This window comes from Heloderma suspectum, chromosome 2 (assembly GCF_057233095.1).
Source record: "Heloderma suspectum isolate Gila_16-S chromosome 2, 16-S_ref, whole genome shotgun sequence".
Lineage (NCBI taxonomy): Eukaryota > Metazoa > Chordata > Lepidosauria > Squamata > Helodermatidae > Heloderma > Heloderma suspectum.
In genome coordinates this window covers 181,299,699-181,324,405 of record NC_139459.1, presented here as the reverse complement: position 1 = coordinate 181,324,405, position 24,707 = coordinate 181,299,699, and the positions used below count along the sequence as shown (strand labels likewise).

General features: G+C 45.0%; 1 protein-coding gene across 21 annotated transcripts in view; it reads right to left on the bottom strand.

Moving 5' to 3' along the window:
• The window catches only part of LRP1 (LDL receptor related protein 1), a 516,733-nt gene that overhangs the window by 425,921 nt on the left and 66,105 nt on the right, over nt 1–24,707 (bottom strand). For 11 of the 21 annotated variants that reach the window (XM_084836568.1, XM_084836575.1, XM_084836562.1 and 8 more), the window contains one exon: nt 15,143–15,343. The exons of 9 other annotated variants lie outside the window; for them this stretch is intronic. The gene's annotated coding sequence lies outside the window, so the exon portion shown is untranslated. Of the gene's footprint in view, nt 1–7,832; nt 9,118–15,142; nt 15,344–24,707 lie in introns of those variants that run through there. One more of the 21 variants, XM_084836579.1, reaches the window with a different exon arrangement.

Genomic DNA, 24,707 nt, shown 5'->3' with positions numbered 1-24,707 from the left:
AAAGATGGGCATGATAAAGGACAAAGAAGGCAGGGACCTAACAGAAGCAGAAGAGATTAAGAAGAGGTGGCAAGAATACACAGAAGAACTATACAGGAAAGATCTGAATGTCCCTGATAGCCATGATAGTGCGGTCACTGAACTTGAGCCGGACATCCTCGAGAGTGAAGTCAAGTGGGCCTTAGGAAGCATTAGTAACAACAAAGCTAGCGGAGATGACAGTATTCCAGCCGAGCTATTTAAAATCCTAAAAGATGATGCTGTTAAAGTGCTGCATTCAATATGCCAACAAATCTGGAACACTCAACAGTGGCCACAAGACTGGAAAAGGTCAGTTTACATTCCAATTCCAAAGAAGGGCAATGCCAAAGAGTGTTCAAACTACCGCACCATTGCGCTCATTTCACATGCCAGCAAGGTGATGCTCAAAATCCTACAAGCTAGGCTTCAGCAGTATGCGAACCGAGAACTACCGGAAGTACAAGCTGGGTTTAGAAGAGGCAGAGGAACTAGAGATCAAATCGCCAACATTCGCTGCATCATGGAGAAAGCAAGAGAATTCCAGAAAAACGTCTATTTCTGCTTCATTGACTACGCTAAAGCCTTTGATTGTGTGGATCACAACAAACTGTGGCAAATTCTTAAAGTGATGGGAGTACCAGACCATCTTACCTGTCTCCTGAGAAACCTGTACGAGGGTCAAGAAGCAACAGTAAGAACCAGACATGGAACAACCGATTGGTTCAAAATTGGGAAAGGAGTACGACAAGGCTGCATATTGTCACCCTGCTTATTTAACTTATATGCAGAGTACATCATGAGAAATGCCGGGTTGGATGAATCAGAGGTCGGAATTAAGATTGCTGGGAGAATTATCAACAACCTCCGATATGCAGACGATACCACCCTAATGGCAGAAAGCGAAGAGGATCTCAAGAGCCTCTTGTTGAGGGTGAAAGAGGAGAGTGCAAAAGCTGGTTTGAAACTCAACATTAAAAAAAATAAGATCATGGCATCTGGCCCCATCACTTCCTGGCATATAGAAGGGGAAGAAATGGAAGCAGTGACAGATTTTACTTTCTTGGGCTCCAAGATCACCGCAGACGGTGACTGTAGCCATGAAATTAAAAGACGCTTGCTCCTTGGGAGGAAAGCTATGGCCAACCTAGACAGCATAGTAAGAAGCAGAGACATCACCTTGCCGACAAAGGTCCGTCTAATCAAAGCTATGGTTTTCCCAGTAGTAATGTATGGCTGTGAGAGCTGGACTATAAGGAAGGCTGAGCGCCGAAGAATTGATGCTTTCGAACTGTGGTGCTGGAGAAGACTCTTACGAGTGCCCTGGACTGCAAGGAGGTCAAATCAGTCCATCCTAAAGGAAATCAACCCTGAGTGCTCATTGGAAGGACAGATAATGAAGCTGAAGCTGAAATATTTTGGCCACCTAATGCAAAGAGAAAACTCCCTGGAAAAGACCCTGATGCTGGGAAAGACTGAAGGCAAAAGGAGAAGGGGACGGCAGAGGATGAGATGGCTAGATAGCATCACCGATGCAATGAATATGAACTTGAGCACGCTCCGGGAGAGAGCGCAGGACAGGAAGGCCTGGCGTGCTATGGTCCATGGGGTCACGAAGAGTCGGACACGACTGAACGACTGAACAACAAAATGGACTGGTTTGATCTTCTTGCAGTCCAAGGCACTCTCAGAATTTTCCTCCAGCACCACAGTTCAAAAGCATCTACCTTCCTTCGCTCAGCCTTCCCAGCTCTCGCAGCCATAGGTTACTACGGGGAAGACCATTGCTTTAACTATGTGGACCGTTGTTGTCAGTGTGATGTCTCTGCTCTTCACTATTTTATCAAGATTTGTCATTGCTCTCCTCCCAAGAAGGAAAAGTCTTCTGATTTCCTGGCTTCAGTCAGCGTCTACAGTAATCTTTGCGCCTAGAAAGACAAAGTCTGTCACTGCCTCCACGGTTCCTCCCTCTATTTGCCAGTCATCAATCCAGCTGGTTGCCATAATCTTGGTTTTTTTGAGGTTGAACTGCAACCCAGTTTTTGCACTTTCTTCTTTCACCTTCGTCATAAGGTTCCTCAGCTCCTCCTCGCTTTCAGCCATCAAAGTGGTATCATCTGCATATCTGAGACTGTTAATGTTTCTTCCAGCGATTTTAACTCCAGCCTTGGCTTCATCAAGCCCAGCACATCGCATGATGTGTTCTGCATACAGGTTGAATAGGTAGGGTGAGAGTATACAACCCTGCCGTACTCCTTTCCCAATCTTAAACCAGTCCGTTGTTCCGTGGTCTGTTCTTACCGTTGCTACTTGGTCGTTATACAGATTCCTCAGGAGGCAGGCAAGATGACTTGGTATCCCCATCCCACCAAGAACTTGCCACGATTTGTTATGATCCACACAGTCAAAGGCTTTAGAATAGTCAATAAAACAGAAATAGATGTTTTTCTGAAACTCCCTGGCTTTCTCCATTATCCAGCGGATATTGGCAATTTCGTCTCTAGTTCCTCTGCCTTTTCTAAACCCAGCTTGTACATCTGGCAATTCTCGTTCCATGAATTGCTGGAGTCTACCTTGCAAGATCTTGAGCATTACCTTATTGGCATGTGAAATAAGTGCCACTGTTCGATAGTTTGAACATTCTTTGGTGCTTCCCTTTTTTGGTATGGGGATATAGGTTGATTTTTTCCAATCTGTTGGCCATTCTTGTGTTTTCCAACTTTGCTGGCATATGGCATGCATCACCTTGACAGCATCATCTTGCAAGATTTTAAACAGTTCAGCTGGGATACCGTCATCTCCTGCTGCCTTGTTATTAGCAGTGCTTCTTAAGGCCCATTCAACTTCACTCTTCAGGATGTCCGGCTCCAGCTCACTGACCACACCATCAAATCTATCCCCGATATTATCCTTCCTACAGATCTTCCGTATATTCTTGCCACCTTTTCTTGCTCTCTTCTGCTTCTGTTAGGTCCTTGCCATCTTTGTTTTTGATCATACCCATTTTTGCCTGGAATTTACCTCCGATGTTTCTAATTTTCTGGAAGAGGTCTCTTGTCCTTCCTATTCTATTATCTTCTTCCGCTTCCACGCATTGCTTGTTTAAAAATAATTTCTTATCTCTTCTGGCTAACCTCTGGAATTTTGCATTTAATTGGGCATATCTCCCCCTATCACTGTTGCCTTTTGCTTTCCTTCTTTCTTGGGCTGCTTCCAGTGTCTCAGCAGACAGCCATCTTGCCTTCTTTGTTTCCTTCCTCTTTGGGACGTTTTTTGTTGCCGCCTCCTGAACAATGTTGCGAACTTCTGTCCATAGTTCTTCCGGGACCCTATCTACTAAATCTAGTCCCTTAAATCTATTCTTCACCTCCACTGCATATTCATGAGGAATATTAGTGAGCTCATATCTAACTGATCTGTGGGTCTTCCCTATTATCTTTAGTTTGATTCTAAATTGTGCAATAAGAAGTTCGTGATCTGAACTACAATCAGCTCCAGGTCTTGTTTTTACCAACTGCATAGATGTCCGCCACCTTTGGCTACAAAGGATGTAGTCAATCTGATTTCGGTGTCGACCGTCTGGTGAAGTCCATGTATAAAGTCGTCTCTTAGGTTGTTGGAAGAGAGTGTTTGTTATGCATAGTGAGTTGTCTTGGCAAAATTCTATCAGCCTATGTCCTGCTTCATTTTGTTCTCCCAGACCATGCTTGCCTGTAATTCCAGGTGTCGTTTGACTACCCACCTTAGCATTCCAGTCTCCTGTAATGAAAATAACATATTTGTTTGGCATACTATCCAGTAGGTGCTGCAGATCCTCATAGAACTGATCTACTTCTGCTTCTTCAGCATCTGTGGTTGGGGCATATATTTGGATCACTGTGATGTTAAATGGCTTACCCTAAATTCGAATTGAGATCATTCTGTCATTTTTTGGATTGTATCCAAGCACTGCTTTAGCCACTTTATTATTAATTAAGAAGGCTACTCCATTTCTTCTGTGGTCCTCTTGTCCACAGTAGTAGATCTGGTGGTCATTTGATGTGAGGTGGCCCATTCCAGTCCATTTCAGTTCATTGACACCCAAAATGTCTATATTTAATCTTGACATCTCCCCAATAACCACATCCAATTTGCCCTGGCTCATAGATCTTACATTCCAGGTTCCTATGGTGTGTTGATCTTTAGAACATTGGATTCGTCATTCACCACCAGCACCATCAGCTGCTAGCCGTCCTTCCAGCTTTGAGCTAGCTGCGTCATCACATCTGGGGCTAGTTGCACTTATCCGCTGTTCCTCCCCAGTAGCATTTTGACCATCTTCTGACCTGGGAGTCCCATCTTCCGATGGTATACCAACATATCTCTGGTTGTACTGATCCATTTAGTTCTCATGGCAAGAATACTGGGGTGGGTTGCTGTTTCCTTCCCCAGGGATCGTATTTAGTCAGACCTCTCTGCCATGACCTTCCCGTCTTGGGTGTCACTTCACGGTTTAGCTCATGACGTCATTGAGGTGCTCAAGCTCCAGCACCACGACAAGGTAACGATCTCCTTTGCTGAAGAAAAATACCCTAACCCACCCCAAATGCCTGCCTGAATAACCAAGTTTTCAGTGCATGGCGGAAGCTCATTAAAGAAGGAGCGTGGCAGAGTTCCCTAGGGACGGAGTTCCATAGAGTGGGGGCCACCACAGAGAAGGCCCTCTCCCTCGTCCTCACCAGCCTAGCTGTCCTGGCTGATGGGACAGAGAGAAGGCCATCCGAGGCTGATCTTGTTAAGCGGCCTGTCTGGTGTTGCTGGAGGCGCTCCTTCAGATAGGCTTGGCTGGAACCGCATAGGGTTTTAAAGGTCAAAACCAACACCTTGAATTTGGCCTGGAAAACAACTGGTAACCAGTGCAACTCCTTCAGCACCGGAGTGATGTGATCACGCCAGTGGCTGCCTTTAATCAGGCAAGCCGCCGCATTCTGTACCAGCTGCAGCTTCCGAACCGTCTTCAAGGGTAAGTCCACGTAGAGCGCATTACAGTAGTCTAGACGAGAGGAGACCAGGGCATGTACTACCGATGGGAGCAGATGGTCAGGAAGGTAGGGGCGCAGCTGCCATATCAGATGGAGTTGTTACAACGCTGTCCAGCTCACAGCTGACACCTGAGCCTCCATGGACAGCTGGGAGTCTAAAATGACCCTCAGGCTGCAGACCTGGTCTTTCAAGGGTGGCCGTACCCCATTCAGCACCAGGTCAACATCCTCCAAGCTCCTCTTGTCTCCCACCAAAAGTACCTCGGTCTTGTCAGGGTTCAGCTTCAGCTTATTCCTCCCCATCCAGCCACTCACCATCTCCAGACATTTGGACAGGGATTCCATGGCCAACTCTGGTGAAGATTTGAACAAGAGGTAGAGCTGTGTGTCATCTGCATATTGATAACACTGTACCCCGAACCTCCTGATGAGAGCCCCCAGCAGCTTCACATAGATGTTAAATAGCATCGGGGAGAGGATGGAACCCTGTGGCACCCCACATGTGAGCGGCCACGGGTCTGAAACCTCCTCTCCCAGTGCTACCCTCTGACACCTGCCGGACAGGAAGGACCGGAACCACCATAATACAACGTCTCCAATGCCCATCTTCTCCAGGCGGTCCAGGAGGATACCATGGTCAACGGTATCAAAAGCCACTGAGAGGTTGAGGAGACCAAGGAAGGAGCATTCACCCTCATCCAAAGCCCTCCTCATATCATCCACCAAAGCGATCAAGGCTGTTTCTGCCCCATGCCCAGGCCTGAAGCCCGATTGAAATGGATCTAGATAATCAGCTTCTTCCAAGTGTGCCTTCAACTGCATCGCCACCACCCGCTCAATGATCTTGCCCCAAAATTGGCAGATTCAAGACTGGACAAAAGTTGTTCAAAACTTGGGGATTCAAGGAGGGCTTTTTTAAGAGCGGTCTTATCACTGCCTCCTTGAGGGCTGATGGCATCACTCCCTCCTCAAGGGTGGTGTTCACCACCGCCCTGATCTCCTCACCCAATCTCTCTCTGCAGCTCATAATGAGCCAAGATGGGCAAGGATCAAGTAAGCAGGTGGTCAGCCTTACAGATGAAAGCACCTTGTCCACTTCATCAGAAGGAAGAAGCTGGCCCGATCCCGCAAAACCGGTTTGCCACAGGCCACCTCTCGCTCGCTAACTGTATCCATGGCACATGGAGTAACACTCCTGATCTGATCAATTTTATCTGCAAAGTGCCTTACCAAGCCCTCACAGGAGGCCTTAGAAGGCTCCAGCAGTTCCAGAGCAACTGGACCGACCAGGCTCCGGACCACTTGGAGCATCCTCCTGGGACAGCACTCTGCGGACGTGATAGAGGCCGCATAGTATTCCTTTTTTGCTGCTTTCATCTCCACGTGATAAGCTGAAGATACAGCTCTAGCCTGTTTCCGATCATCTTCAGAGTGAGACTTCCGCCACCGGCGCTCTAGCCGTCTCAGCTCCTGTTTCAGGGCTCGTAACCGCGGATTGAACCATGGTGCAGTTCGAACCCTGTTCAGTGGGAGAGGGCGTTTTGGAGCCACCCGATCTAATGTCCCACTGATTGCAGCGTTTCAGCCACCCACCAGGGTCTCCACCTACCATTTTAATGGGTCCTCCACCCCTGCAGAGGGGTTGTGGAACTGAGAAGTACAACGTCCCCAGATAGTGATCTGACCATGACAAGGGGGTGGTGGATATGACCAGCTACATGGGTGGGCGCATGACCAGCTACATGGGTGGGCCCAGTTGCAATAGGGTGCCGCTCCCAGGAAGCCATGGTCTCCATGAAGTCCCGAGGTGCCGCTGTGAGTACAGCCTCTGAATGTACATTGCAGTCCCCCAACACCAATAAGTTAGGGGACTGTACATGCACATGTACCACCTCAAGCACCTCGGCCAGGGAGTCAGTCGTGCAGCAGGGTGGGCGGTACACGAGCAGAAACCCCAGACTGCCCTTCAGGCCCAACCTCCAGTACATGCACTCAGCAACCTTGGTCTCCCGGAGAGGGGGTCTGGTGAAGACCAAGGACTCCAGGTAGACAACAGCCACTCCCCCTCCCCTAACCCCCACCCCCAAAACCAAGGGCGGGTCTAGGCTGAGGTTTTTGGTAAACGGGGAAACATTTTGCCCCTATTTTCCATTTAATGAAGAGGCAACCCACCTGCCACCCACATCCTCGGAAGCAGAAGTATTCTCATCTGTACTAAAGCATGGCCAGAGTATTTTGTTTTGTTTTTTAACTAAGCACTGTATCAGCACACAGGGTCTGATAAGAAACACCAAAGGAGACGAGTGCTGCTGTAGGCTCTGCAAAGGAACAGAAGTCCCATCCACAATGCCCGAGGGACGTCCCTGGAAGAGTTGGATCCTCCAGGCGACACGGCCAACAAGGCACTGCCGGGCCCTAGGCTCAGCCCTCCGAGAGCAAAGGACGCGGCTGCTCTTGGGGGAGCCTTTCGCTCCCTGCCTCCAACTGGGAGCAGCAGTGGAACAAGAGGATATCTCGCATTGCCTCGCTCATCTCCACAGCCTTGGTCATATTCTGTCTGTACGTGCATGTGGGATTTTTTTTGTATTTTCCCCCTCAAATTTGCCATCCCACTTAACTTGGTTCCCAAGGTGACCGCCTAGTTCGCCACCCCTGGGAGTTGTAGTCCAACACATCTGGAGGGCGCCAGGTTGGGGAAGGCTGGATTAGATGTATACATCCCATCCTTGGCCAAAGCTCTCAGATACAATAAAGCCTTTATTTACTTACTTACTTACTTACTTACTTACTTACTTATTTATTCTATTGCATTTATATCCTAAAGACCTTGATGCTGGGAAAGACTGAAGGCAAAAGGAGAAGGGGACAGCAGAGGATGAGATGGCTAGATAGCATCACTGATGCAATGAATATGGACTTGAGCACGCTCTGGGAGAGAGCGCAGGACAGGAAGGCCTGGCGTGCTATGGTCCATGGGGTCACGAAGAGTCGGACACGACTGAACGACTGAGCAACAACAACAATTTATATCCTGCCTTTTTTCCTCTTGCAAGGAATCCAAGGTAGCTTACATTATCCTCCTCCTCTCCATTTTATCCTCACAACAACAACCCTGTGAGGTAGGCTGGGCTGAGAGTCTGTGACTGGCCCAAAGTCACCCAGTGAGCTCCATGGCCGAGTGAGGACTAGAACCCGGATCTCCCAGCTCCCAATCCAACACTCTCACCACTACACCACACTGGCCTACAACCCCCCAAATCTTCTTTAGAGGCTCCTCCAACTCTCTGGAGCAGGTGGAGGGGATATGGGGGCTGTGGGGGGGGGAGAGAAGGAATCCACTCTGCTGGTGGATGCTGTTCCATCTGCAGACTGACACAACTGGATGTTGGCCTAGATGTTTTAAAAGGGAAAAAAACCCTTAAGGAGTCTAGCTCAGTTTTTAAGAAATCCTTATGAAATGTACAAGCTAAAATATGAACTGAAATCTGATATGTGGGATTGCACAAATATCTGCAAGGAGATGACTGTTTATAAATCTTGGATCCAGTTTTATAAGCAATTGTCTATTTAGAACTGCAGGAGTAGTTCTAAGAGACTTGACAATCATACTCTTTGTGTTCAGATATAAGGGCAAACTGCTAAAAACTGATATTGTGATGATTCATCACACCCGGTAACTTGAATAAAGAAATAAACGAACATAAAATAAGTGGGAACGGCAACAAAATATTGTAGTGCAGAGTGTTCAAGATTCCAGCTAGCTAGCCATTCCCCTTTTCGTGATACTCCATTCCATTCCCTCCCTCACCTGGTTTTCTGTTTTTTGCTCCCATCAGTCATTCAGCATTCATAGAATCACAGAATCATAGAATAGTAGGGTTGGAAGGGGCCTACAAGGCCATCGAGTCCAACCCCCTGCTCAATGCAGGAATCCAGGTCAGAGCATCCCTGACAGATGGCTGTCCAGCCTCGTCTTGAATGGGTTCCATTCTGTGGTCACAGAGCATGCGTAGTCTGCAAAGGGCTGTTTTGGTTTTTCCCCCCCACTAGGTCCCCCCCCCCTTTCCCAGTAGTGATGTGTGGCTGTGAGAGCTGGACTATAAGGAAGGCTGAGCGCCAAAGAATTTATGCTTTCGAACTGTGGTGCTGGAGAAGACTCTTACGAGTCCCCTGGACTGCAAGGAGGTCAAATCAGTCAATCCTAAAGGAAATCAACCTTGAGTGCTCATTGGAAGGACAGATACTGAAGCTGAAGCTCAAATATTTTGGCCACCTAATGCGAAGAGAAAACTCCCTGGAAAAGACCCTGATGCTGGGAAAGACGGAAGGCAAAAGGAGAAGGGGATGGCAGAGGATGAGATGGCTAGATAGCATCACCGATGCAATTCATATGGACTTGAGCATGCTCCGGGAGAGAGCGCAGGACAGGAAGGCCTGGCGTGCTATGGTCCATGGGGTCACGAAGAGTCGGACACGACCGAACGACTGAACAACAAGGTCCCCCCCCCCATTTCTTGCAGTTTGGCAAACCCTGGGATTCTCCCCAGCCTGCTGATACCTGCCGTCTTAGGAACCTAGGAAGTTGCCTTATATTGAGTCAGACCTTTGGTCCATCTAGCTCAGTAATGTCGACACTGACTGGCAGAAGCTCCCTAGGGTTTTCAGGCAGCAGCCTTTCCCAGCCAAACCTGGAGGTAGGACCTTCTGCATGCAAAGCAGGTGCTCTACCACTGAGGTACGGATCCGCCCCTGGAGCTAGGGAGGATGTGTGGTGTCGTTCTAGTTATAGAAGAACCGGCACTTGGAGAATGAGTTTGCTATTGATAGTGCTGGGAATAGCACAGGGGAAAAAGTGGAATTTTATACACACAAAAGTTCTGGAATGACAGAAGAAACAGAAGCTGAACTATTCGAACGTACTAAACAACCACATCCTCGGGGTGCTTCCAGCGGAGGCTTTTATCATGAAATCGCTCTGCGTCATTCACTCATGCTTTCAGAACAATGCCCTGTTCACCAGTACCCGCAGGCATACTGTAGTTCAGGGATAAGCAACTTGCCACCACATATTTGACCCCACATAGCACAACAAAATATCAGCTTCTCAGAATGCAAACGGGTAAGGTTCTGAGGGTGCTTCCAGATTAGGGTTTTACTGTGCAGTTGCAAAACCATGGGATATTTACCTACCCAAACATTACGTTCATTGTCTGAGGCCCTCTTCCAGGTGCCCCCACCAAATCAGCCAAGGTGGGTGGCTACAAGAGAGAGGGCTTTTCAGTGGTGGCACCTCATCTGTGGAATGACCTCCCCAGAGGGGCTCACCTGGCACCTATGTTATGGTCTTTCCTGCACCAAGTGAAGACCTTTTAATTCTCCCAGGCGTTTTAAAAACTGCTTTTAGTGCTCTGTTCTGTGGCTGGTTTTAATTTGGTTTTACGATGTTGTGATGGTTTTATTATTTGCTGCTGTTTTTATCTTGGTTTTATTTTGTGCTGTTTTTATTTTTTGTTTTAATGTTTGTACTATGTGTTTTTAATGTATTGTGCACCACTCAGAGAACTTTGGTTGCTGGGCAGTTTAAAAGTAGAGAAAATTAAATAAATAAATAAATAAATAAAGGCACAATCCTATGCATGTTTAGACAGACAAAAGGCTTACAACTCCCAGCATTCCCCAGCCAGCATGGGGAATGGCTGGCTGGAGAATGCTGGGATTTGTGGGCCTTTTCTCTGTCTAAACATGCATAGGATTGTGCCCTAAATGGCCCTTTGCTTCCTACATCTTCTCCAGCCTACTGGGCTAGGTGACCGATGTATACAAGGGAGTAACTGTGGACTTAGGCACCATTGATATATTAATGTTATTGTATTCCCATGCATTTTTTTGTCGAAATGGATTTTAACAGTTTTCTTTGTCCAAATTATTTTCCATTGTTTCTGCTCTATAGTGGTACCAAGATCCTGTTCCCAAATCTGTTTCAAGCCTTCAATATTACCAAATGATTCAGTGGGTGGGTAGATATCACTTTATCAACTAGTGCTGAGTGGCAATATATTCAAAGGCAGCATCTTTTGGTGTCTATATATGGGCCTTCAGCGATGAGTGCTTTGGCACCTCCTATACTGCTGAAGGAATTAATTGGCTCTTTGCAGAAAGCTAATCCTACAATGGTCATTTATAAACATCTTTTGGAATATAATAAAGTGGATGTTCAGTATGTTAGAGAGGAATGGAATAGGTAAAAGGAATGTGCTATGAAGCCTAATCAATCTAACCATATGTACTATTTCTGCAGATTTAAAACTGAGGCAGATTCAACAAAAAGTGATGTTTTGTGTATATTGGAACCACAGAGGCTGGTTAAGAAAGAGCTGGCTAGCTCTGCTAGAAGCTGGCGATGTGATGCGGATAATGCGTCACTATGGCATATGATGTGGGCATGCCCTGTGGTGGTTTCTTTTTGGTTGAAAGTAACTGCCCACACAAATATTTGTTCTTGAAAAATCTGTGGTAATTACAGATGGTCATGCGATTTTAAATTATATTCCTGTGGGATTAACAGATGGACAGAAAAAGCGGACTCTGAGAGCCCTAACAGTTGTAAAGAAACTTATACTCCAAGCCTGGAAAGATAAAAACCCACCATCTATTATTCAGTAGACTGAAGATCTTACTGTTCTTGCTGCATTCGGATGCATATCTTACAGTCATCAGTTTTGTCTGCATGCTTATTTAGACATATGGTCTGCTTATATGAATACATATATTTGAAACAGAAGTCTCAAAACGTATATATATATATATATATATATATATATGTGTGGTGTTGTGAACAGCTGTTGTGATTGGATGTGCTTTTATTTTTGTTTTTCTTATGTTCTAACTATTGGTGTGATTGTTTGCAGTCTCCCCACCTTGTTTTGTATAATTGTAAATATATATATATATATATATTTTAAAGGCTACAGAGGCAGCGGTCAAACCCCCCAGCTTCTTTACATGCCAGTACTGCAGTAGCACAAAGGTATTTGGGATACAGGGAGGGAGTGGATAATGGAGGAGGGAAACAAATAACCCAAAGACTGAGCAAAAAAACCATGGTTTGTTTGATCGTCTGCCAGACAAACCCTTGGTAGGGAAACAAACTATGCTTTAAATAAACCATTGGTTAGCGTTACGTGCAAACCAGGCCAATAGCAGTTGGTTTCTTTCTGTTTTTAGAACTACGGTAGATAATATTTAATACTCTCTTAACTGAGCTGGAAATTTGTTTATTTTTAATAAACCCAACTTGGTCAGATTGCATGTATTTTGGGGCCAAATTACTTAAATGTTTTGTAATTATTCCGGTGAAAATATTTGAATCTTGATTATTAAAGTTATAGGTCTGTATGAATCTTTATCTTCTTTGTCCCTCCCTAGTTTTTGGATTTTGGTTATTTGAAACGTTTTCCAAGATTTTCATACTTGTTCACAAAATTTGTCTAAGTTCCTCTAAAGTTGTATTAAATAAATATGTTACGTATGGGAACAATGTTTCTTTAAAGGTTTTATAGGAATTATCATTAAAGACATCTGTTCCTGGAGCCATGTGATTTTTGATATTTTAAATTGTCTAATTCCTTTTTGTGTAATTGTTTGAATGATGTTCTGGGTTTAATAGTTTCATATTTTTTTTAAATATAATTTTGTATGTTTCATATCTGGGGTATCATATATATAAGTTTGTGTAAAATTGTACAAATTAGTAATTGATTTCTTTTGCATTATATAATTTATATATTGTATTGCCTTTTTCATTTTTAATTACTGTTATTCTGTTTCCCGTAATTTTTTTCCTTATTCTGTTTGCTAGAAATTTTGATTACCCCTCCTTCTTTAAATTTCTCCAATATTTGACATTTTTCCTTTAAAAAAGGTTTGCAGTTTTGGCTGTACATTAAACCTATTTTGATTGCTTCTCCTCTCACATGTCCTTGAATAAAATATGTATCTCCCCTTTTGATCTCTTTCTTTTATAATAAAATCAGAACATTTGCAAAGATGATTGCCATCCTTGCCATTTAGTCCTAGGGCATTAATTCTGGCTACGACATGAATGTATCTGTATAACATCTGTTTTCACATCTGTTCTAATCCTTCTTTTATGCTTTTTCGTGTTTTCTTTGCCATTATAAGGCCTGCTTCCTCCACTTCCAGAGTTGAGTTTGGCGGCTCAATTTTTTTTTGCTCTGAAGTATGATTTTCCCCATTCTGTTCTCGGGATGTGTTTGCACATACCCTTTTGTTGTTATTTATTTTCTTTGTAGTTAATTAGTATGGCATTGTTTTTGTAGTTATTGTTGCACTGGGGAATGGAACCTTAAGTTAGTCTGCCATGGCTTGTTGTTGATGTCACCATCCCCCATACAGATTAATTTATATATTAATCATTCATATATGTATATGTATGTGTGAGTGTGAGTGTGTGTGTGTGTGTGTGTGTGTATATATATATATATATATATTCTTAATAGGTACACATGCAAATACAAAATCAAGCACAAAATGGAAACGTATGTAATCAATTCAACAGGCAGAAGAGCACACTTAAGGATGGCAGCTTCATCTTAATCATTGTATTGGTCATCCAAGAACATCCTTCCATAATATTCTGTGCATGGTTGGAGGCCTCATATGTTCATTTCCTTTATTTATGTAGTCAATAAGCCCAAACCATTACTTATAGAAATTGTATATGTTCGAATGTGTGTGGGGGGGTCGGGGGGGCTGCTTTTTTGTTTAGTCCTTTTTTTGTTTCTAGTAATGCTGTATATTCCAAAGTTGCTGCCTCTAATATTCACGACACTACCACTAGGTGGCAGTACAGCACTGTCCTCAGCCCTACACTCCCTTGAACTTTCTGGAGCAAATGGAAATTTGCATTTCCCTCAGCCCTTGGGAAAACATTAGCAGATCTAAATTTTAGCAATTATGAGCTTGCCTTGCTTGTAGCCAGACATTTTGTGGTGTGAGAGGGCCTAAAGTGTGGTGCATGAGAATAGATGCAGAACAGCCGGAATCTAACTACAGGTACTCTGAGATGTTATTTAACTATATCAAATATTAATAATGTAAATGTTTAATTTTCTAAAATGTAAACATAAGTGTCTGTTGCTTGTCAATTATCCCAATGACTTAGCATTAATTGGACAGAAAACTAGAATGAGGGATCAGGGAACAAGAAGAATCCTTTGTTGTTCAGTCGTTCAGTCGTGTCTGACTCTTCGTGACCCCATGAACCATAGCATGCCAGGCCTTCCTGTCCTCTGCTCTCTCCCAGAGTGTGCTCAAGTTCATATTCATTGCATCGGTGATGCTATCTAGCCATCTCATCCTCTGCCGTCCCCTTCTCCTTTTGCCTTCAATCCTTCCCAGCATCATTGTCTTTTCCAGTGCCTTTTCTCTTCGCATTTGGTGGCCAAAATATTTGAGCTTCAGCTTCAGTATCTGTCCTTCCAATGAGCAGTCAGGGTTGATTTCCTTTAAGATTGACTGATTTGACCTCCTTGCAGTCCAGGGGACTCGCAAGAGTCTTCTCCAGCACCACAGTTCGAAAGCATCAATTCTTCGGCGTTCAGCCTTCATTATAGTCCAGCTCTCACAGCCATACATTACTACTGGGAAAACCATAGCTTTGATTATGTGGACCTTTGTCAGCAAGGTGATGTCTCTTCTTCTTACTGCTGTCTAGGCTGCCATAGCTTTCCTCCCAAGGAGCAAGCGTCTTTTAATTTCATGGCTACAGTCACCGTCTGCGGTGATCTTGGAGCCCAAGAAAATAAAATCTGTCACTGCTTCCATTTCTTCCCCTTCTATATGCCAGGAAGTGATGGGGCCAGATGCCATGATCTTAGTTTTTTTAATGTTGAGTTTCAAACCAGCTTTTGCACTCTCCACTTTCACCCTCAACAAGAGGCTCTTTAGATCTTCTTCGCTTTCTGCCATTAGGGTGGTATCGTCTGTGTATCTGAGGTTGTTGATAATTCTCCCGGCAATCTTAATTCTGACCTGTGATTCATCTAACCCGGCGTTTCTCATGATGTAAAGAAGAATCCTACCTGTGCATTATTATGTCTTCGCAAATAAACCCTCCCCAATAAAAGGACTTATTTTCTTCTTCTTTTTTTAATAAAAGCTGAAAATTCAGGGAAGGAATCTGGAATCTCAGAGGAGCAGGTGCCCAAACCCCTGGCTGTAGAGCTCTCCTTTCTTGAGTATATTCTAGCATCCATTAGTATCTCCTTCGTTGGCCTTTTTTGCTGCAGAAGAAAATTTACAAATCCTTAAATAACAACCAAAGTGCAGGAAAGTAATTAAAGAACTGTAGAGTTGGAAATTAGCTCCAAGAAAGATGGCACAACTTCAGAGAGACCACAACAGGGAAATCCAGGCATATTGCCATAAATACCAAAGTGATCCTTTTGGATGGAAGCATCCAAACAGAGAAAGCTGAACTCCTATGTTTTTTACAGCTATATATCCTTGAAATCTTTTATCCTGTTCTGATACTTTGAACGTGCAATGTTTCCCCATAGACAGCAATAAGGTTTTTGTGAGTTGCAGTTTTGCACACAGAGCGCTATTATTCCTTTGCTGCAGGGATTCAGACCATGTTTCCCCAGTTAGTACATGCTATCCTTGAAAGTTTGCATTTTCCTCATGTCCAAACCACAATTTCGAGTTGCTACTGGCAACTTGCAGTCTTCTCTTCCCCCTCCAGCAAAAGTAACCACTGCAGTGAAGAGTGTTTGGTGAATCATACTTATGTTAGTATCGTGATCAACTGTCAGATGTTACCTATGACATACTATAACTATATGACTATATAACTATATATATATATAACTATATATATGACTATAACAAGTCCATTCTCCTGTTACTTGTGCTATTTTGAAAAGTATACAAGTCCTGCCATTTTAGACTGCAGTCCTATACCCGCTTATGGGACTTACTTCTGAGTAGATATGTAGAGGGATGCACTGCCAGCCACCTTATTGTAAAGCAAAGGCAGGCACTGTGTGGCCCTCCAGATGTTGAACTGCAACAACCATTGATAATGCTGGCTAGGCCTGATGGGAGGTGTAGTCCAACATCATCCGGAGGGCCACAAGTTGCCCACCTGTTTTAGGGGCAGCTGGTTGGCCACTGTGTGAACGGAATGCTGGACTAGATGGACCTTAGTCTGATCCAGCAGGGCTCTTCTTATGTAGAGGGAAATTCCAATGTAAAACTGCTGGATTAGATCAAGAATTTTGATTTTATTCATTTGGGCATGGATAGAGACCATGGTTTTCTGTCTAACTAGAGGTATTAACTAACTTAGCAATGCCAGGACGATTGTGCTGCCACCAATTACTACTGTTGTAAATGACCATTTTGCTTATTTTGCATACATTTAAGCTTAAATTGAATTTCCTTCTTGAAAAAAAACTATACTGCACCTTTTTTTATTTTAAAAGAAGAATTCAAGGCAGCTTGCAAATTAAAAGCAGCGTGCAATATATAAAAATGAGGTAAATCCAAAGTATCAAACAACCATCCTTCAAATGACAATCTTAGAGGAGGAATTTTAACATAAGAAGCCAAGGAAATAGAAACCAATAAAAGAAAAAGAAAAAATAATTCTTAAAACAGCAACGATTCATAAAACAACAACCATAAATTGTCACAGACTGTATACTTCTTGCTTTTGGCTGCATTGTTTACATTTTGTTTTTACACCCACATATATATCTACCAACTGAGGATAACACAGCTGTGCATCTGATGAAACAGATACGAGTCTGTGAAATGTTATATCTTAATAAATGTGTTAGGATGGTTCCTGACAAGGCTTTTATTGGGCTCCTTCACACGGAGTTTTTTTTAGTGCAATTGTCATTCTTCGGTCATGGTATTTCCCGCATGCTTTACACGGTGTCGTTGCCCTGCAGCTGTTGTCCCGCCTCCCCCCCCCATTTCCCTGTGTTATTTCTTAACGGGGAAAATGCAGTATTTTCTCAGCTAGCGCCATCAAACCTCCACCTTCTGCCTGTGTACTTCTGCCATGGCACAATGAGCCACTTTTGTGTGGGCAGTTGTTGGGGGCCTGCAGTTATGACGTCTGTGACAATAATGGGGTGGGAGTGTCACCCTGCTGTGCCTGTGCCCTTTCACCTCTTTGCCATGCTGCTATTGGTTGCTTGCAGAACACAACATGGTGGGAGACTGTTGTCAGTTCTGGGCACCACACTTTAAGAAGGATGCTGCCTTCTGAAATCCTCAGGTAGCCAGAATCAACACGCAGACAACAGGGCTTTTTTCCAAGGCTTTATTCCCATTCAACCTAATGGCGCTTACAGATGCTAACTGCTTGATCCTACGAGTGAGACTTAAGAGAGCTGCCTACTCGGGGGTTCTAATCTTAGGAATCAGTTGATCTCCGTTTGGAGGGGAAAGCGGGAAACTGCAGTACTTATGAACTAGGAGAGTCCTCCCTTTTCCTGTGGGGCATTGGGGTGCTGCTGTTGCCATCGCGCCAAGTGCGCTGAGCGCCGCCTCTCAGCGCCCACCATCTCTCGCTTGACGCTGTGCCAGCGCCTAGCGTCCAAAAACTGCTGTTGCTCCGCCCTCTCCCTGCCAGGGTCACTATCACTCTCAGGAACGTGTAGCGGGAGGGGCTCTCCCCCTGGCTGCTCCTCTGAAATGCACATGGGTTCCTCTCCTGCAGAATCAGAACTGCTTTGGGGCTCTCTGGGTTCCGATCCAACCCTGACAACTGTAAGCTTGGTAGAGCAGCTTTGCTGCCTCTCCTCCACTCCTCCTTCTTGCCTGGTCCCACCACCACCCCAGCAGCGCTTTACAATGGGCAATGGGACTGGGGGATTGCTCTGCTCTGCAAGTGCTGCCCGGAAAACTTTTAACCCTTTCTACTGAATCCCTATGTACACCCAAGCAAGAGAAGTGTAACCCCTTTCCATTCAATCCCTTCTCCCAGCGTATACACAAATGAGAAATGTGTTACTGCTGGCTTTTACAACGACAATACTGACTAGCGCACGTGGGTGGGTGGGGACTTCCAAAGTTGCATAGTTTCAGTACTTCACAATGGGACTGGGGGACTGCTGTGCTCTGCAAGTGCTGCCCGGGAATCTTTTAACCCTTTCTTTTCAATCCCCATGTACACACAAACGAGAGAAATGTAACTGCTTGTCTTGAGGGGACTGGGGAGCAGGCTTCCAACATTGTGAAAGTACTGTGGAATACAGTGGCCGAGACAGGGACTGGAGGCAGCAGAAGTGAAAAGGGGAGGCAAAGAAGTTGACATGAAAAAGTTCATGCCGAGAGTGGGGAGAGGCTATCCCAGAGGGACTGGACAGTACGGCGTAGAATGCTGCTGACATCCGAAAACATCCCACCAGGCTCTACCCGCCAGAGTAAATGGCAGTTAGCGTTTTGCAGTAAAGGAAAACCAGCTGTGTAAAGAGCCCATTTAAAATCCCTCAAAGAATCTGGAAGAAGGAGCAGTATATCATGGGATGAAAGCCTCCTGGGGAGAAGCCCATTGTGCAATCACCGTGCCTCATTCACGGAGTTTTATGGGGAGTCCAGAATCATCTTCCACTTGCACCCTCCTATTTTACCACTGCTCCTTCTGTATTTTCCCTTACCACAGAAAACCCATCAAGGAGGGAAGGAATGTCTGCACAGTTGCCTTTTGATTGGCAGGACTAGAAGCCTTCTGTGTGGAATCACCCGTCTTTAAGGTGCTGCACAATTCTGTTGCTTTTGCTGCAATGGACTAACATAGCCGTCTCTCTTGAACTTCTCTCTTTCCTCCACCCTTTACAGCATTCTCCCCCAACCTGGTGCCTTCCAGATGTTTTGGATTTCAACTCCCATCAGCCCCACCCAGCATGGCCAATGGTCAGGAATGCTGGGAGTTGTAGTCCAATACACCTGGAGGGCACCAGGTTGGGGAGTGCTGCATTGTTCATTTATTTACTTGACTTGCACCCCACCTTTCTACCCAAAACGGCACTCAAGGCGGCTTATAATCACTAATAAAATCACTAATAAAACTTGATAAACACAATAAAACAAATGCATTAAACACAAACACAATTAAAAAACAACAATGATGGAGTAAGAACAGCCTCCATCCCAACAGACCTGCTTACGTGCCAAAGGCCAGCTTGAATAAATAGGTCTTTGCCTGGCGGCAGAAGGACGCTAGAGAGGGAGCAAACTTAGCCTCCCTCTGCAGGGGGTTCAACAGCCAGGGTAATGCAGTCTTGTTCTCCACCACCACCACATCTACAAGCCTGGGGTGGGGGGAGAGCGGAAGATATGTCACCCGTGTTGGAGAGAAGAAGGATGAAGGAAGCACACCGTGGTAGACTGGTGGCAGTCTAGCGACTGCAGTACCATACTTTTGCAATGATTCCTGGGGGGTGTCTCCACGAGTGATTTACTGTGAGGTTGCTGCATTCAGAGTCGTTCGGGGCACAGGATGTCATGGACATCTCACAGCCACTCTTGAGTTTCGCACCAAAAAACCAGTTCTTCTGAGACTACTTTTAGTCCAATGGTTTTCCTTAATTCGGCATGTCTGCGCTTCTATTGTGGTGTGCAACACCCTCCGCATTTACTCCGGCATGATAGCCCAGCCCAGGGTTGTGTCTTTCACCTCACTGACCCCAGTCAAGTTTCCCCAATGTTTTCCCCACCGGTGTTTCCCTGCTGTTTCCACCATTTCAGGGCTGGCCGTCAGAGTTCTGCGTTACCTCATGGCATTTACTTCACCCTGCCTACCACTAAACTCTGGTGGCCATCCCTGAAAGCTCCAGGCAGCCCAATACAATCCCCCCATCTCGCTAGCTCAGTATGTCAGTATCGCGCATTTGTCCAGCAATACCTATACCCCCTATCTCACTATGTCACTATGCCACTATCGAGATAGCATGTGTAGGTATTGCACAAATGCATGATAGTAACCCAGTGGCATTCAAAACCCCTTTATAGGTATGATTTCATAGGATCATAGAATAGTAGGGTTGGACGGGGCCTACAAGGCCATCGAGTCCAACCCCCTGCTCCATGCAGGAATCCAAGTCAGAGCATCCCTGACAGGTGGCTGTCTGGCCTCATCTTGAATGCCTCCAGTGTGGGAGAGCCCACCACCTCCCTAGGGAATTGGTTCCATTGTCGTATTGCTAACAGTCAGGAAGTTTTTCCTGATGTTCAACTGGAATCTGGCTTCCTGTCACTTGAGCCCATGATTCCATGTCCTGCACAGATCCTGGCCTTCCTCTCTGTGACAACCTTTCAAGTACTTGAAGAGCGCGATCATCTCTCCCCTCAGTCTTCTCTTCTCAAGGCTAAACATGCCCAGTTCTTTCAGTCTCTCTTCATAGGGCTTTGTTTCCAGTCCCCTGATCATCTTTGTTGCCCCTCTCTGAACCCTCTCCAGTTTGTCTGCATCCTTCTTAAAGTGTGGTGCCCAGAACTGGACACAGTACTCCAGATGAGGCCTAACCAGTGCTGAGTAGAGGGGAACTAGTACTTCATGGGATTTGGAAGCTATACTTCTATTAATGCAGCCCAAAATAGCATTTGCCTTTTTTGCAGCCACATCACATTGTTGGCTCATATTCAGCTTGTGATCGACAATAGTTCCAAGATCCTTCTCGCTTGTAGTGTTGTTGAGCCACGTATCCCCCATCTTGTAACTGTGCATTTGGTTTCTTTTTCCTAGGTGCAGAACTTGGCATTTATCCCTATGAAATGTCATTCTGTTGTTTTCTGCCCAGCACTCCAGTCTATCAAGATCACTTTGAATTTTGTTTCTGTCTTCCAAAGTATTAGCTATTCCGCCCCATTTTGTGTCATCTGCAAATTTGATCAGCATTCCCTGCACCTCCTCCTCCAGGTCATTAATACAAAAGTTGAAGAGCACTGGGCCCAGGACAGCCCTGCGGTACCCCACTCGTTACCTCTCCCCAGTTTCAGAAGGTCCCATTGATAAGCACTCCTTGAGTCTGATTCTGTAGCCAACTGTGGATCCACCGGATCATTGTTTCATCTAGCCCACTTTGAGCTAGTTTGCTCATCAGGAGATCATGGGGCACTTTGTCGAAAGCTTTGCTGAAGTCAAGGTATATTATGTCTACAGCATTCCCACAGTCCACAAGGGAGCTGACTTGATCAAAAAATGAGATCAAATTCGTCTGGCAGGACTTGTTCTTGACAAATCCATGTTGGCTTCGACTAATCACCTCATTGTTTTCAAGGTGCTTACAGATGGATTGCTTTATCATCTGCTCCAGAATTTTCCGAGGGATTGATGTCAGACTGACTGGTCTGTAGTTCCCAGGTTCCCCCTTTTTGCCCTTTTTGAAGATAGGGACAACATTAGCCCTCCTCCAGTCATCTGGCACTTCACCCGTCCTCCATGATTGCTCAAAGAGAATAGACAGCGATTCTGAGAGTTCTCCTGCCAGTTCATGAAACTATTGTGAAATTGTTCTATCGCACAGTTGCGTGATAGAGCAATTGTGTGATAGAGGCATAGTGAGATGGAAGAAATCACCCATCCTGAAAGAGTTAAACAAATCATACCTACAAAGGGGTTTTGAATGTCACTGGGTCACTATCATGCCTTTGTCCAGCAATACCTATACCTCCTATCTCACTATGGCACGCATTAGCTCTATCGTGTGATAGTGGCATACTATGAGAGAGAGTTAGGGGGTATAGGTGTTGCTGGACAAATGAGCAACAGTGACAAAGTGAGATAGCTGTGTGAGAGGGGAAGAAATAAAAAAAATATTGGCAGAATTGCGCATAGCTTGGAGAAGTGGGTGTCTCCTCAGAAGTAATGCCCATTGTGGTCAATAAGGCTTGTTCCCTAAATATCCATGCTGTGTGTATTTACTGTTTGCTTTGTTGAAAGGAAGTAATTAATGGGGGGGGGGAGAAAGAGAATGGTTTTTGACAAGACCATAGCACAGGAGGATACTTCCCAGGGTTTTATCGATTAACAAAGGATCTGCAGCTGTGTTCCTTACTGTTTGCTTTGTTGGTGTAAGGAATTAATTAATGCTAAGCGTCAATCCCTTGCATTATGGGAGTATCAGGGGAAGGACAAAGGAGTGGACCAACACGCACTAAAGCCAATTCCTTGAAAAAATCCAGGTAATTCTCCATTCACTTCTCCTTCTGTTGTCGTGGAGAAACCCCCCTGGATTGGCCTATATACAGCTGGGAGCATGTCTGCCAGCAGTTGCTAGCAACTGTAATTATGTTTATCTCCAGGATTTTCCAAGAGGAAGCTAATGGAGCTGAGGTACAGCAGCATGATTTATGATAACAGAGATCAGAAAAGCTGTAGAGTGACACACAGCCTGATCTTCTGGTACTAAATGGAAAGCTGCCATAAATCTTTATGGACCCAGACAGAGGAGTCGCTATACCCCTGCATTTTTATGGTCAGAGTTCTGTATGCCCTGGCACTGGCGATCCGAGTGGCAACTGGCAGAGCTGAGGACAAGTAAGGAGTCCATTGGGACTGGGACCCCTTGCTCATGGTAGGAGAATCATGGCAACCACTGCTTATGCAGCTCTCCCTCAAGCTTTGTGTGCTGATGGTGCAATGAGATACATGGTGAATGATGGACACAATCTCTCTTTCCACATATTTTATTGTTTTCTTTAAGATCTGTATTGTAAGCTTTCTGGCAATTCTACAAAAGAGCTTGATGGCTTCCTCTCAACCAGCCAATACGTTCGGGCCTACATTCAAGTGCAGTCCTCCCAGGCAGAAGTGTATAGGATTACCTCAGATGGTTTTTCACAGGTGAGGTTCAAATTGCCTTGAGCCTTTCTCATGCTATTCATGTTAAATATCTGACTGAACTGAAGTGAAAGCTCTTTTTAAGTTGTGTATGAAAAGGCTTCCCAACAAGAATATTCAGGATGAAAGCTTTGGGGGCTTGCTTTTTGCCTAAAGGTGTCATATCCAATCTTCAAAAGCATCTCCCCAGTCTTAAACTCCATCTAGGGTCCCAGGGCATAGTCTGAAGCACATGAGGCAGCCACCTTGCTGAAGCTAAGCAGGTCTGGGTCTGGTCAGTGCTTGGAGGGGAGACCATCTGGGAACCACATGTAGCCACCTTGAGTTCCATGATGGAAGAAAGGTGGGATAGAAATGTAATTAAATAAACAAATAAACAAATCTAAAATGGGAGGGTGGGTTGTGGCCCTTCAGATACTTTGGCCTACAGCTCCCATGATCCCTCACCATTGGCTATGCTGGCTAGGGCTGATGGGAGTTGTAGGACAAAACATCTGGAGGGCTACAAGTTGCACTTCTGTTCTAAATTATATTTTACTTACTCTTTTCAATGGCATAGTAATGATAACTAATACTATCTTGAGTAGAACCTGGATTTTACACTCGCCTCAGAGGTAGAGCGGTCACAGACTGGAGGTAGAGCGGTCACAGTGACTTCACAACATTTTGACAGTCCATGGTTGGGATGGGTGTGGGTGGGATAGATAGGGAAGGAGTGGCCCACCACCATCTTCAAGTTGCTGTATAGTAGCTGATGAGGTATGTGGGAAGCCATGCATTCTGGAGTAGCCACTTTTACATAATCATCTGACTGACTAGAAGGAAGTGTAATCAAAGTGTGGTATAGGAAAGGCAACTCTGTCTGGATAGGCAGAACATAGACTAGAAATAACATCAAGAAGCTTTGTGGAGTGTTTTCTTGAAGATGCTACCTGCAGTCGGTGGATAATATCCAAAGACATTGGCCATTGCAAGCCATTTATGGAAGCTGATGGAGGAGTGGATCTTCTTGGCATCGACTGTATAAAGATAACTTTTGAGATCATTTGGAGTAATGGCTGCATCTCGCAATCTAGCAGTGGGCAACCTGTAGGCCGAAACACCTAGAAGTCCATAATTCCCATCAGCCTCAGTCTGGAGGGCCACAAGTTGCCTACCCCTGTTGTAATCAAACAAGTGGAGGTTTCCTTAGATGAAAGGAACTCCAACTGTCAGATCTCCTCTTTGTTTTTGCTCTTCTTGGCCCTCCCCCCTTTACTCTCCCTTATTGATCTTCCATATTCTTAAAGAAGGCTATTATCACATCTTGATTTATCTTTAATTGTATTGAACTAAGGTAGCGATAGCACCTTCACCATGATTTTCTATTCCCTTTATATCACAGAACTGCCGCTAAGGTAGTGTCGACTCTTCCTCCCCCATTCTCTCCCAATACTTTAGTGCTTTTTCAAATTGCACTACTAAAGCCATTATGCCTCTCCTTCCTCCTTGTCTGCACAATAACAGGATCCAAGTGAGGTGCCACTCTGGCTTTAATCCACCCCCTCTCAAGACCAGTTGTTTCCTCATACCATCTTTGCTGCAAAGCTCAGGATCTTTGGAGGTGTGTCACAGAAGAACACTCCTATCCAATTGCGATCTCTCTCACAGCAACTGTTAGGTCAGATTTGATGCTGTTTGTCTTTATGGGTTGGTTTTCTTTTTAAGATTCATATGGCAAACTTTCTGGCAATCCTAGTAAAAGACTATGATGGCTTCCTTCCAGCCAGGCATTCCAATCTTGGAAG